This window comes from Sorghum bicolor, chromosome 6, assembly GCF_000003195.3.
Source record: "Sorghum bicolor cultivar BTx623 chromosome 6, Sorghum_bicolor_NCBIv3, whole genome shotgun sequence".
Taxonomy (NCBI): Eukaryota; Viridiplantae; Streptophyta; class Magnoliopsida; order Poales; family Poaceae; genus Sorghum; species Sorghum bicolor.
In genome coordinates this window covers 31,600,885-31,615,538 of record NC_012875.2, presented here as the reverse complement: position 1 = coordinate 31,615,538, position 14,654 = coordinate 31,600,885, and positions in this window count along the sequence as shown.

Here is a 14,654-nt window from a genome sequence, read left to right as displayed (position 1 = left end):
AAAGTTGCCATCGATCTCTGCAGCAGGTCCAGTGCGGATGTTGTCCATAGTGGGAGCTGAGAACTCGCGGATCGATTTGTTTGCCATGGCTTCGAACTCTGAAGACAAGTTCCGATGATCTTCTTGATTGGATGAAGCTTCTTGCTGAAGTGTTGATGATCTCCTCTTGAGCTTGGCTCTTGTTTTTCTGAATAAGGCTTCGGGATTGTCAACAAAATTTCCTGGAAGATGTCTTCTATTCATACATTCCCCTGCACAAGATAAAAATAGAAAAATATCGGGGTAAAACTGTATGAGAGAATAGATAAGCTCAATCACATTAGTGATGAGAATGATGACTCAAAAATCCTATATTCCATTCCTGATTAGTAATCAACCTTCCCCGGCAAGGGCGCCAAAAATGCTTGTTGGGTATTCTTAACATCATTACCAAAAGTAGACTTAGTTTTCTAATTCTAGTAACGGTGCCAAAAATGCCAAAGCTATCCCTCATACCACTTAAGCCAAGTTGTCATCCCCAGCATGACATGAGAGACACGATATTGAAATATGCAATTGCTCTTCTAAATAAATAATAAATGGGATATGCAAGCGCACAGATTAATACCGATGTAGCATTTTAACCAGGAAGTATTCCAGGTATCGTTATTTATATTTTTACCACTTGGAAGGGATTAGCAATCATCAATATTAATTACAGAATAGAATATGAGATTGAGTATTTATCATTGCATATATAATTGAGAACATTGTATCTAACTCTTTCATACAGAGGTAAGTGTCACATAAAAGATATATGAAGTAATGAATAGTGACAAAAATAATTAATCTGATCAGCATAACTAGCCACATATAAATATGATAAGCACCTCAATTAGATACTCTAGAAAGTCATTAGCATAGAATTAGAACGAACTACAAGAATATTTCCTAAGTTATTCTCAACTATATAGTCTAGCATTATCATAGTTAGTGCAAGCATACTTAGCAATCATTGTGAGACAAGACTACGCCCATTCATAGTGATATTAGCAAGGTAAATGAGAAACATAGCAATCACTCACGTGTAATAATGTTGCTCTGCCAGCCCAATACACGAGAGGGGGACTATATAAGAATCAATGAAGCTGTCACTATCACGAACTACCCCACGATCTGGCATATTGGGTACAATCGCAGATAAATACGATATAGGCACCACGCCTACACAATATCTATCATTTACCCATAGATACGATGGATAAACGCAATACGATCCTAAATATGTATATAGATCCAATCTAACTAAGCCAAGTACATAACTATGATAAACTAAGAACAATATAATCTTGAATATAAGCAAGTAGAGCAAAGTCATAAGCAATATATTGAAGTGGAACAAAGTCGTATTCATAATATTGAAGAACAAAGCTAATTAGAAGAACAATTAAAAGCACAATTAGAGAATTACCAAGAATCCTCTTGACAGATCCGGAAACCAATCGAAGATTGACTCCTTCTAGTTCTAATCCTATGTAGCTATGCTAATCTGGATGTCTAATTGATGTGGTAGCTCTAATCATGATCAGGGGCTTCTTCTCCCTTGAGGAATAATGAATTAGGGTTGAGAGGCTCCCTCCTCCAGGGGCCAGGGGTCTGGTTTTATAGTCCCTTCAAGTGAATATGGGCCGTTGGATCAAACTGACAGAGATTGAACGGTTATCCTTGATCCTTTAGGTCGGTGGAGATCTTTTCCGAAAGAGAGTCCTGATTGGACTCCAACAGGGGGCGGGCGCCCAGGGCAACTGGGCGGGCGCCCAGTGCCTGGCCCCGTTCGGCCTCCGCTTCCTTCCCGTGCCTTCTGGAGTCTTCTAGATGTAAGATAATTGCGCGACACATTGATATCTCTATGTAATCCCGACATGTGGGCCTTTCTTCCTTATTTCCTGATAACCCCCTGCAGAAATAGACAAACACCAAAACTCGTGGAATTCTGTCAGATAAAACCCTAAGTCTAGATGTTGATTTCATTTGGATCCTTTTCTTTGTTTATTTGATAATTAAATTTGATACTTAAGGACCGTCAACAAACTCCCCCAAACTTACCTCTTGCTCGTCCCTGAGCAAGGATAGATTAGAAGTTGTTGTAATACTTTTAAAAATTGACGGTACACATGCTTTTAAATAAGATCTCATCTCTGAGTTAGAGTAAACTGTCAAGACTTGAAACTTACTTACTTTACCTTTCACCATGGGACTTGTAACCGTCACTTCTGTCTTGAGTAGTTAAAAGATAGAACAGTCTAGCCAAGTGCCATGTCTCTTATTCTTGATCAGCTATAGCTCTGGAGTTTTTGCAGATTTTCAAATAAAACTCAGAGATTCCTTTGTATGACTCTCTTTGATCTCTCTTTTGTGGTATTTCTGGATCCTTACCAAGGTAGTGATGGTATATGCCTTCTCTCAAAGTATGTGGTATTTATGGTATAAGGCATAGTGACACTGCCTTCTCTCTCACCCTACTCTAGTAAGGCTTGATATCTGGAGCTCATAGGTGGGAGATATACATACTTACAAGACATTTATGGCATAGTCAAACCATGGATCCAAAGAAACAAATCAATAAGTCAAATCAAGATGTGCATGTGTGGCGAATGAATGGTGTATGGTGATGATGGTGATAACAATGGTGAAAGTCTAATTCTACTTTGGCTCTTTGAGGGGATACATACCTTCCTTGCTTTTTGAAATGTTGTGAGGAGAATGAGATGCTCTTCTTTTTTTTTCTTTTTCTTTCCTCTCAGGTGGGTATCTTGTACCCCTAATTCTACTGTTGGACACTTGTCCATTTTTACCTCTCGTCTCACTCTTTCTTTTCTTTCGAGGTTCCGGGCACTTGCCCCTTTTTATTTCCTCGTATTTTTTCTTCTTTTTTAGATCACTCATCTCATGAGATAATATAGCAAGGGGTAGTAACCAAGATAACTTGAGCATTTATTTCACAGGGGAAAAACAGAAATATTTTTGGTTATTCTCTCCCGGATTAGGAGTAGAATATTTTTGGGTGATTCTGGAGATGGAAATGAGTGGATATATGTGGATGGTACTTCCGAAGTAGAAGTAGCATGTATGAGTGAACGTGCAAGTGAATCTTGATTTAACCACATGACAAGCTCCTAAGGGTCTACACAGCTTGACCACACTCAATGCTCATAAGCAGTAAAAAGTAAATGTGTGGCTCAAAATCTAGCAAGCAAGTATATATGGCTGTGGTAGGAATTTAAACTCTCATCATACAGGAACTCATCATGCAATATTTTAAAGATTTTAAAAGATAAAATTCTCCAGAATTCTAGCATCTCTAGGAACAGATAAACAGCAGCTCAACCTTCCCATATCGTATCCGTTAACAACTTAGACTTCAGATCAAGTTTTCATCCCACAAGTTTAGGTTTAGAGCAAGCTTTAAATTATAACAGTTATATCTAAACTAGTAAGAGAACTTCAAATTTGCAAATTAGGCAGAGCAACTATTCATCATATCCATGCTAGAGTTTTATCATTAAGATTCAGACTAGCATAGCCACTTTATTTATTTATTAAACACACTAAGCAAAAGACATATATATAAGCATAAAATATTTATTTTGTTTTTCATAGTTTATGTATATTTATATTCTAATATAATATAAGTATAAAGATAGATAGAAATACTTATCGAGATAAATGGGGGTGCTCTCCCCCAAGCTGAATTTTGACGTAATTTCTCTTGATGTAGCTAGCAGGTGGCAGAGGTGTATTTGAAAGTCAGCAGCATTCTGACAGCGATTAGAATGTCCTCCGTCTGCTAGTCTTCTTAATTCTTAAATTCTGTAGAGCTCAAATCGACAACAAAGCTTTGTGGAACTGATTAAGGGTTAGCATAAATATCTAGCCTTTATCATGTTGAGACTCCTCAATAAATGTTACTCCCAGTTTTTATATTTTTATTTTATAAAGCAGAAAAGATATTTATTTTATTTATATGCCACCACAATGAATGTACTTATGGGTTTTATGCCACTCGTATACTCACATGGGGCTTACTGTTTTAACATTTTTATTTTCTTTTTAGGATAGTACGAACATAATTAACTAAGTAAACTATTTTAAATAATTGAAAGGGAAAGGATAACTACCAAGTTTACCTCTTGGCAAGGCTTTCGGTATTTTTAAGTCCTTCGAACGGGACTCTCCTCTTTCTTAATTGTCCTGGGATTCGTTGGGTGGCGGAGTCGATACTTCCGGCGGCGCCTCCTCTTCATATATGGTTATATTCTCTCTCCACACCTGACTTGATGCTTCGGTCTCCTCAGGATAGTTCTGTTTAAACTGTATGTCTTCTGACCTTACTACTTCTCCTTCGTAGTCTGCCCATCCGTCCTTGATGATTTGCATCCTCTGGTTGCGGTTGCGTCGCTTTCTGACCTGCTTAGATTCTTCAAAGATGCAGTTAGGGTCAGTAAAATAGCGGCGTACCTTCTCTGAGGGGAAGTGCATATGGACTTCTCTAGTTCCAATGTAGATGATTGCTTTAACGGTGCTGAGGAATGGTCTTCCAAGGATGATGGGTGGATCATATTCGTCTTCTCCCATGTCAATAACTTGAAAGTCTGTATAGACAAAATGATCGTCTATTTTGACTGGGACATCAGTTGCTGTTCCTTTAACTTCTCGAAATGTCTGATCTGCCATCTGGAGCTGAATGTATGTTGGTTTTAGGGGCATGGTTCCGAACAAGAGTCGATAGGTGACTGCGGCCATTATGTTGACGCCCGATCCGGTGTCGTAAGTTGTCTTGTAGAAGTTGTATCCATTTATGGAGCAATAGATTCTTGGCATTCCTGGGTCGTCCTTCTTGGTCAAAAACGGTGACTTAATTTGATGATCTTGTCCTCCATGAACTGTAGTGACCATCTTAGCTGACTCGGTCCACACTTGCTTGTTCCTGTTCCTCCTGTTGGTCCTCTTCCTTGGTTCATGTCGAGATTGCTCTGGGATTTGTGTAGTCTTGTTCTTGAATAAAAACGTCTCCTTCCTCCCTTTGATGTAGAAACTGATCTTGGCAGCACTAGCGTAGATGACAGCTCCCGAGGTGTTCAAGAATGGCCTCCCTAAGATGATGGGTGCTCTCTCATCATTACCGGTCTCTATCACCACGAAGTCTGCTAGGGCATACAAGGTACCAACTCGGACACAAAGGTTCTTCAACATTCCTTTTGGAAAACTTAACGCCTGATCTGCAAACACATGGTTGTTTCTAATAAAGGATATGTAAAGAATTTTTCATAGAGTACCCTGGGTATAATGTTGACGCTAGAGCCAAAGTCGCAGAGTGCTTCTGGGACGTCCACCATGCCGATGGCGATCGGGATGACGGGGCGTCCTGGATCACCTCTCTTGACCGGCAGAAGGTCAGTAGTAACTTCAGTGATGGGGTTACTCCAATTACCTGCATCAAACATGTCTACAAGATTTGCAGATTCTAATCCTTCCAGTTGTGATGGTATACCGGGGTTAGTAGCAGGAACAGCAGCAGCTATTTGATTTAACTAGGATTCAATCATTTTATTAAAGCTCATTTGGTTCTTGATGGCAGTAGAGAAATTATCCATTCTATTATTTATATTTTCTAGCATTTTATCATTAGATGCCAATTTCTTAGATAGGTTATCCATTAGCTTTCCTTAATTAGACACTAACTCTCTCAGAGGTGGAAAATTATTATTATTGTTGTAAGAATTATTACCTTGATAATTACCTGAGTAGTTAGGCCTCTGTTGATTCCAACCTTGATTTTGTTGAGGACGGTTGTAGTAGTAGTAGTAGTTGTTGTTGATGTAGTTCACATCCTCAAGCATCTCAGGGTAGTTATTGCCTGAGTGTCCAGTATCTCCACACTCCTCACAAGTCATGTGAGAGTCGTAGATGTGAATAACTTCCTTCTTGTCTCCAGCTCTATCATCGAGCTTCTTCATGAGCAGGTCTAGCTTAGCAGACAGTATGTCTACCTCCTTGAGCTGATGCATACCACCACCTTTCTTGCGTGTCTGGGTCCTCTCTTCATTCCAGCCTTGATTGGATGCCATCTTCTCCACAAGAGTTGTGGCTTGCGGTATGGTAAGTGATAAGAATGCTCCTCCATCTACAGCAGCCATGGTCTCTCGAGCACTGTTTCCGAGCCCATGATAAAAGTTCTGCATCAGTAGCCAACTCTCCATTCCGTGATGGGGACATTCTAGGATGTAGTCTTATAAACGCTCCCATGCTTCTGGAACAGATTCATCATGTTGTTGCTGAAAACTTGTAATCTTCCCACGGAGAGCATTGGTCTTTTCCATGGGAAAGAACTTAGCCAGGAAGTTTGTTGAGCAGAGTGCCCACGTAGTATTCTTCTCCTTTGTAGCGTAAAACCACAGCTTCGCTCTTCCTAACAGTGAGAATGGGAAGAGGCAAAGTAGTATAGCATCTCTAGGGATTCCTGAGATGGTGAATGTGCTACAAATCTCTAGGAAGTGTTGGAGATGAGCTCTAGCATCTTCGTGTGCCTTCCCACAGAACTGGTTGGATTGCACCATGTTGATAAGTCCAGGCTTGAGCTCAAAGTTGCCATCGATCTCTGCAGCAGGTCCAGTGCGGATGTTGTCCGTAGTGGGAGCTGAGAACTCGCGGATCGATTTGTTTGCCATGGCTTCGAACTCTGAAGACAAGTTCCGATGATCTTCTTGATTGGATGAAGCTTCTTGCTGAAGTGTTGATGATCTCCTCTTGAGCTTGGATCTTGTTTTTCTGAATAAGGCTCCAGGATTGTCAACAAAATTTACTGGAAGATGTCTTCTATTCATACATTCCCCTGCACAAGATAAAAATAGAAAAATATCGGGGTAAAACTGTATGAGAGAATAGATATGCTCAATCACATTAGTGATGCGAATGATGACTCGAAAATCCTATATTCCATTCCTGATTAGTAATCAACCTTCCCCGGCAACGGCGCCAAAAATGCTTGTTGGGTATTCTTAACATCATTACCAAAAGTAGACTTAGTTTTCTAATTCTAGTAACGGTGAGAAAAATGCCAAACCTATCCCTCATACCACTTAAGCCAAGTTGTCATCCCCAGCATGACATGAGAGACACAGTATTGAAATATACAATTGCTCTTCTAAATAAATAATAAATGGGATCTGCAAGCGCACAGATTAATACCGATGTAGCATTTTAACCGGGTAGTCTTCCAGGTATCGTTATTTATATTTTTACCACTGGGAAGGGATTAGCAATCATCAATATTGATTACAGAATAGAATATGAGATTGAGTATTTATCATTGCATATATAATTGAGAACATTGTATCTAACTCTTTCATACAGAGGTTAGTGTCACATAAAAGATATATGAAGTAATGAATAGTGACAAAAATAATTAATCTGATCAACATAACTAGCCACATATAAATATGATAAGCACCTCAATTAGATACTCTAGAAAGTCATTAGCATGGTATTAGAACGAACTACAAGAATATTTCCTAAGTTATTCTCAACTATATAGTCTAGCATTATCATAGTTAGTGCAAGCATACTTAGCAATCATTGTGAGACAAGACTACGCCCATGCATAGCGATATTAGCAAGGTAAATGAGAAACATAGCAATCATTCCCCTGTAATAATGTTGCTCTGCCAGCCCAATACACGAGAGGGGGACTATATAAGAATCAATGAAGCTGTCACTATCACGAACTACCCCACGATCTGGCATATTGGGTACAATCGCAGATAAATACGATATAGGCACCGTGCCTACACAATATCTATCATTTACCCATGGATCCGATGGATAAAGGCTATACGATCCTAAACATGTATATAGATCCAATCTAACTAAACCAAGTACATAACTATGATAAACTAAGAACAATATAATCTTGAATATAAGCAAGTAGAGCAAAGTCATAAGCAATATATTGAAGTAGAACAAAGTCATATTCATAATATTGAAGAACAAAGATAATTAGAAGAACAATTAGAAGCACAATTAGAGAATTACCAAGAATCCTCTTGACAGATCCGGAAACCAATCGAAGATTGACTCCTTCTAGTTCTAATCCTATGTATCTATGCTAATCTAGATGTCTAATTGATGTGGTGGCTCTAATCTTTATCAGGGGCTTCTTCTCCCTTGAGGAATAATGAATTAGGGTTGAGAGGCTCCCTCCTCCAGGGGCTAGGGGGTCTGGTTTTATAGTCCCTTCAAGTGAATATGGGCCGTTGGATCAAATCGACATAGATTGAACGGTTATCCTTGATTCTTTAGGTCGATGGAGATCTTTCCCGAAAGAGAGTCCTGATTGGACTCCAACAGGGGGTGGGCGCCCAAGGCAACTGGGCGGGCGCCCAGTGCCTGGCCCCGTTCGGCCTCCGCTTCCTTCCCGTGCCTTCTGGAGTCTTCTAGATGTAAGATAATTGCGCGGCACGTTGATATCTCTATGTAATCCCGACATGTGGGCCTTTCTTCCTTATTTCCTGATAACCCCCTGCAGAAATAGACAAACACCAAAACTCGTGGAATTCTGTCAGATAAAACCCTAAGTCTAGATGTTGATTTCATTTGGATCCTTTTCTTTGTTTATTTGATAATTAAATTTGATACTTAAGGACCGTCAACACTAACGAGATGTGGGCTGCAAAGGTAACTGGGAAATGTCACGTTCCTCGCTACTACCACGGTCCAGCTAGTCAGGGGATATCTATGAGTACCCTAGCCCAAACACCACGTTTACGCTAGCAATGATTACTCTAGTACTCAACCGGAAGAGATTAAAGTAAAATCATAAACCAAAGAACAATAAAACAAGAACTTACTAGAATTTAGAAGTCGAATTACTGAAGAATCCTAGGAGCAAGCCTCGGGTTAGGAGAATTTGATCCCGCAGGTACAACCTCGGAGTAGACACCAACAAGCCGGGCTTCCTCCGATCTACACCTCCACTCTATCTCTCTCAATCTAGTAGAACTTAGAGGAACTAATTCTACTCTCACATTGGATGCTAAGCCCTAAGTCTATTTAGAGGAGAGGTTATCCTTCGAGGGCTCCTCTCAACTCTATGATGAACTTGTTCTCCTCTAGGGGCCAGGGGGTCTGCTTATATAGTCCCCTCAAGTGAATCTAGGCTGTCGGATCAAACCGACATTGATTGAACGGTGATCCTTGATTTTGTTGAGGACGATTGTAGTAGTAGTAGTAGTTGTGGTTGATGTAGTTCACGTCCTCAAGCATCTCAAGGCAGTGATTGCCTGAGTGTCCAGTATCTCCAGTGTGTTTGTGCTCGTAGATCCAAGCCCTTCACTTGGTGGAGTTTGGGAGTTAAAACTCCTTCAGGTTTTGCTTGAAGTGTACCTGCTCATAAAGACAAGGCAGAGATCAAGTGCATGGGCCCTGTTGGTGGAAAACACCAACAGAACCAAAAGTGTATTTGTTCTTCTCTAACCTTAAACATAGTGAGCAAGACAAAGTTGATGGATAATAAGATTATGTGTAGCATTTAAAACATTTGTCAAACCAGATTGCTCAACCTTATGAAAAGGTAATCTATCTATATTTATGTTTTGTTTATATCTTCCAAATATTGAATGTGCAACTTTTTAGCTTATATGATTAGGAGTGTGGGATCATGAAGGTAGTACTAAGAACAAAGATTAAAGGACTAAACATGTTGAATTAATTGAGTTGGTTAATTTGGAGTTACAAATCATACATGTTTGTCTCTTTATTTTATGTGAACGCCAGAACCAAGGAAGAGCTTATAAAAGCGATAGTCAAGTAGCTTAAGATGTTACCTTACTTGAAGAGTGATGGTATAGTATCACCTTGTGGAAGCTTTCCTTTCTTAGCGTTTGTGCATCGTGTTTGTGGCACTCTTTGTCTCGTTCCATGGATCATCTCTCTATGATGAATGAGCTATGTCTTCCTTGTGCAAATCATTAAACTTCATGTGTCTTTTTTGTCTCCAATGTGAGTTTGTATCTCAGGACTTCCCAGGTTGATATTGAATGTTTTCCTACAGGGGTTAGTCCGACAAAATATACCAATGTCTACTCAAGTAGTTTTTAGTTCAGTAACCAAACTAGACTCCATGTCTAATCAGATTAAGGAAGGCTATTTAACCTAAGCACCACGCTTAATTTAAAAGCTAGTAGCAGTATGTACAGTACTTCCAAACTAACACTTACTAGGATAAACATAGGTAGCATGATGGCTTTTATAGAGATCTACTTAAGTGGAGAAGTAGTGTGACTAGTATTTAACAAATCAAGCATGTCTCAAAGGTAGGGACAACCAACATAGCAACTTGGCAAAGGATGTTTTCATGTGAAGTACTTCCTCCAAGCTTGAATTTTGCAAAATTCAAGATTGGATAAATTTAATTCAATGTTGTATGATGATTGGTTGGACATACATTGTGCTTGTCATTCATCCGATCTTCTTGCTCCAATCCTGGAAAGGTTAGTGACAAGAATACCCAAAGGAATATTTCTACAATTATCTTTATATGCTTAATACACAAGGCAATGTTGCAAATAATTAAAAGCTCATGTTACGATCTGATAAGTGCTTGTTTTTAGGACACTAAGCTTGTCCTTGGGAAACCATCAAATTATGTCAGTGAAGTGGTTTCCCCTCCAACGCTGACCTATATCAAGATCAACTCATCGATATCTGCAAAATTTATTATAGACATATGCATCGATAACTACCCCTTTAAAGTTTTTATAAATAGAAAGGAAGAGGGGGTTGGAGATCTCAAATGTGGTAAGGTTGGAGAGACCAATTGATTGGGGAGATGTTTTATATGAGCAAGGACTTGGTGAGGTATTTATGAAATAACTTCCATGCTCACTGTTGTTTCTCTCATTCTCAAACTCCAAGGATGATTCTTCATGAATGCTTAAAATTCCTCTAGGGTTGTCTCTCAAGTTTGTTTTATCTATCCATTCAATGGTGATAGCACATGGATTTTTAATACCCTCTAGCCATTGATGTTGCTCTTCTCAATCCTTCTTGTGTTCTTGGTGACTCTTATGCATGGGATGTCTAGAGAGATTCATAGGATTATCGCGAGGTTCAAGAGAAAGAGCATACTAGAAAATATTAAGCTCAAGGATGGGTTGGATAGCCGAATCATGGGATTGAAATGTTTGAAAATCGGCTATTGAAACTTCCTTTCCTTGTCTAGAAGATGATTCCTTCTCTATCTCTAGGATTTTCTTACGAAGACTAGTGCAAGAAGGATGTCCACGAATGAAGACATACCTTGCTTTACTAACAGATAAAGAAAGAAAGACTCTACCAAAGGTTATATGATTAAGACTAGTGTGAAAATATCAAGAAAAAACATGGTCTTGTAGGGCTAGGTTTAAACCAAAATTTATAGAAAGATTAAAAGATTCCCTAGGTGTAGCTAAAAGTTCATTATCTTCTTGATTAAAAGATAGGACCTCGGCTATAGAAAAGGGTTGGTTTTGACCTATTGCAATCAACTCCGGACACAGATCATAATTAGGGGCAGGACTTGTTGACTCCCATGGTCTATGGCTGGTCTTCGAAGGTGCAAAAAATTCAATAATAGGTATGGAGTTTAAGTTATCCATAAAGATGGAAAAAATAAAAAGATAAAAGAATCAAAGAATAAAAGTATAATACAAGATAATAGCAAGACTTAAAGTTATCTCAGCAAACCGTCTTTCTCCCCGACAACGGCGCCAGAAATGCTTGTTGATATTTGGTAACGCCATCAGGAAATGATCCGCAAGCACACGAATATCGGTGAGCACTTCACCCGGGAGGTTATCCAGAGTATCGTATTTATATTTTTACCACTGGGAGAAAGCGTGCATCTGACTAACCAAATCTATTGCTACTACCCTTTAGGCTACAAAGAATGTTTCTCGATGTGAGCGATGTCTAGAGAAGACTACAACCGTAGTCTCGTTCTAACCTTGGTAAGGATGATCTACTGTTCTATTGGGGAGGCTTATGGAATCTAGACACCACAAAGGATATTTGACCCACACCTATAAACCCTACCCATCTTGCTAACGAGATGTGGGCTGCAAAGGTAACTCGGAAATGTCACGTTCCTTGCTACTACCACGGTCCAGCTAGTCAGGGGATATCTATGAGTACCCTAGCCCAAACACCACGTTTACGCTAGCAATGATTACTCTAATACTCAACCGGAAGAGATTAAAGTAAACTCATAAACCAAAGAACAATAAAACAAGAACTTACTAGAATTTAGAAGTCGAATTACTGAAGAATCCTAGGAGCAAGCCTCGGGTTAGGAGAATTTGATCCCGCAGGTACAACCTCGGAGTAGACACCGACAGGCCGGGCTTCCTCCGATCTACACCTCCACTCTATCTCTCTCAATCTAGTAGAACTTAGAGGAACTAATTCTACTCTCACATTGTGTGGGGGTATAAACCCCTATACCCTTACGGCTAGACTTCGGCCAGGAGGCTTGGCCCATTACGAGACGAGTTCAAGGCTTGATCCGACAACCTGGAGTTTCGCGCAAGGAAACAAGATGTGGAGATCAAGCAGGATTCTAGTCGGTTAGAATAGGAATTGATATCGAATTATCCATGGCAATTGTAACCGACTAGGATTAGTTTCCAGATCTGTAACCCTGCCCTTCAGACTATATAAGGAGAGGCAAGGGACCCCCCTAGGATATACGATTCTCTCAACACAATCCAATACAACCAGACGCAGGACGTAGGTATTACGCCAACTCGGCGGCCGAACCTGGATAAAAAGCTTGTCCGTGTCTTGCGTCACCATCGAGTTCGTAGTTCGCGCACCGTCTACCGATAAACTACTACCGTGGGTATACCCCAAGGTAGACTGCCGACTAGCTTTCGTCGACAGTGGAGGAGAGGTTATCCTTCGAGGGCTCCTCTCAACTCTATGATGAACTTGTTCTCCTCCAGGGGCCAGGGGGTCTGCTTATATAGTCCCCTCAAGTGAATCTGGGCCGTCGGATCAAACCGACATTGATTGAACGGTTATCTTTATTGGTCTCTACCTCAGGGCGGGCGCCCTGCCCCCGGGCCCGTTCGGCCTCCCGTTCGTTCCCGTGGCTTCTGGAGTCTTCTAGATGATAGAAAATTGCGCGGCACGTTAATATCTCTATGATGAAGCTGGAGTTAGCCTCATAGCTATCCAGAAAATTGGTACCGCACAAAGCTTCGTAATACTAGAGCCACGGCGTTGTGATGAACATCGACCACAAGGTCGTGTACAGCCATAATAAAAGCACTACAAGTCAGTATCAGAGGTCTCTGAAGGGCATCGCATGAAGTCTCATAACATCCCCTCAGAACCTCCGACACACAGACACGAAGGTTACCCTCGACAACACTCCACAGGAGTTGAGCAAAGACAAAGATGAGCCCAATCCATTAGAGGCTCCTTCGAACCAATGCAGGCGAAGGCCCTAAAGTCAAGGAGCAGCAAACTTGCACAATCGACACAGCCCCCAGCGCATTCGCAACATCGAACAACAAGTATGTAATCGCAACAGCAAGACAAAGATCCTTAGGATCAACACCACTACGACGTTGCGGTGCATTCAACAAACACAGCTAATCGCAAAGATAAATGATCCGAAGGTTGCAATAAAAAGACCGCTAAGAGTGCGAAAATTGTAAAAGAAAGAGCCCCGATAAAAAATCTCTGGTCTTTATTCATGACAGCAATATATGCATCATTTGTTTACATCCAAAATGGGAAAACAAAAAACCAAAACAACATCCTTCGCTGGCAAAACGCCGGAGGATCTAAGAGTCTCGCACAAATCTAAAATATGAATCACCAAGAGTCCTAAATTCACTGCAATAGTCACAAGCGAGAAACTCGACTAAGTCATCACCGCTGTGCGTAGGACAAATGTGACGCCACCAATCCAGCAGCCAGCCCCTTGCGTAATGGTCCCCGCGCTTGAATGTCACAGGAGTAACATAGCTTCCTTCGACAATGTTCAAAGGAAGAACATCATGCCTGGGAGGAGATCTAAAAACCTGCGCCAGAAACACAACACAATAATTTTAAACTAAGTGAAGGTCCCAAGTAAGCCGAAGAACAAAGACTACAAACCTCCCGGCGCCCAGGAAGAAAGCGCTCAGCCATAACATGAGGATCCTCCGGCAGCCAACATATCCCATCATCCTCACCAAATTAGAGCCAACATATCCCGTACACGAAGGATCGGGTACGATGACTGCAGAAATACATCAAATTAAATCAGAGCAAGAAAGCCACATAACCTAACACAAAAAATAGAGAACGAAACAACTACCTAAGCCGGAGCCCAAGACCCTCGGTACGCAAGCGACCGAAGGAAATCAGATCGTTCATCGTCGATGTCAAATTCGACAAAGTTAAACATATCAACTACACTCAGGTTAGGAAAGGCAGTTCGCCAAAATTCCCACAAGTCACCCAAAACATAAATTCCACTATAAAAGATGGAGAGCGGAGCTTCACAAGGATCCTGCGCAGGTCCTCCGCTAGAGACCTACGCAGGATAAATGTGTAAAGCAAACACTTCATTCAAAATAAAGTTAATA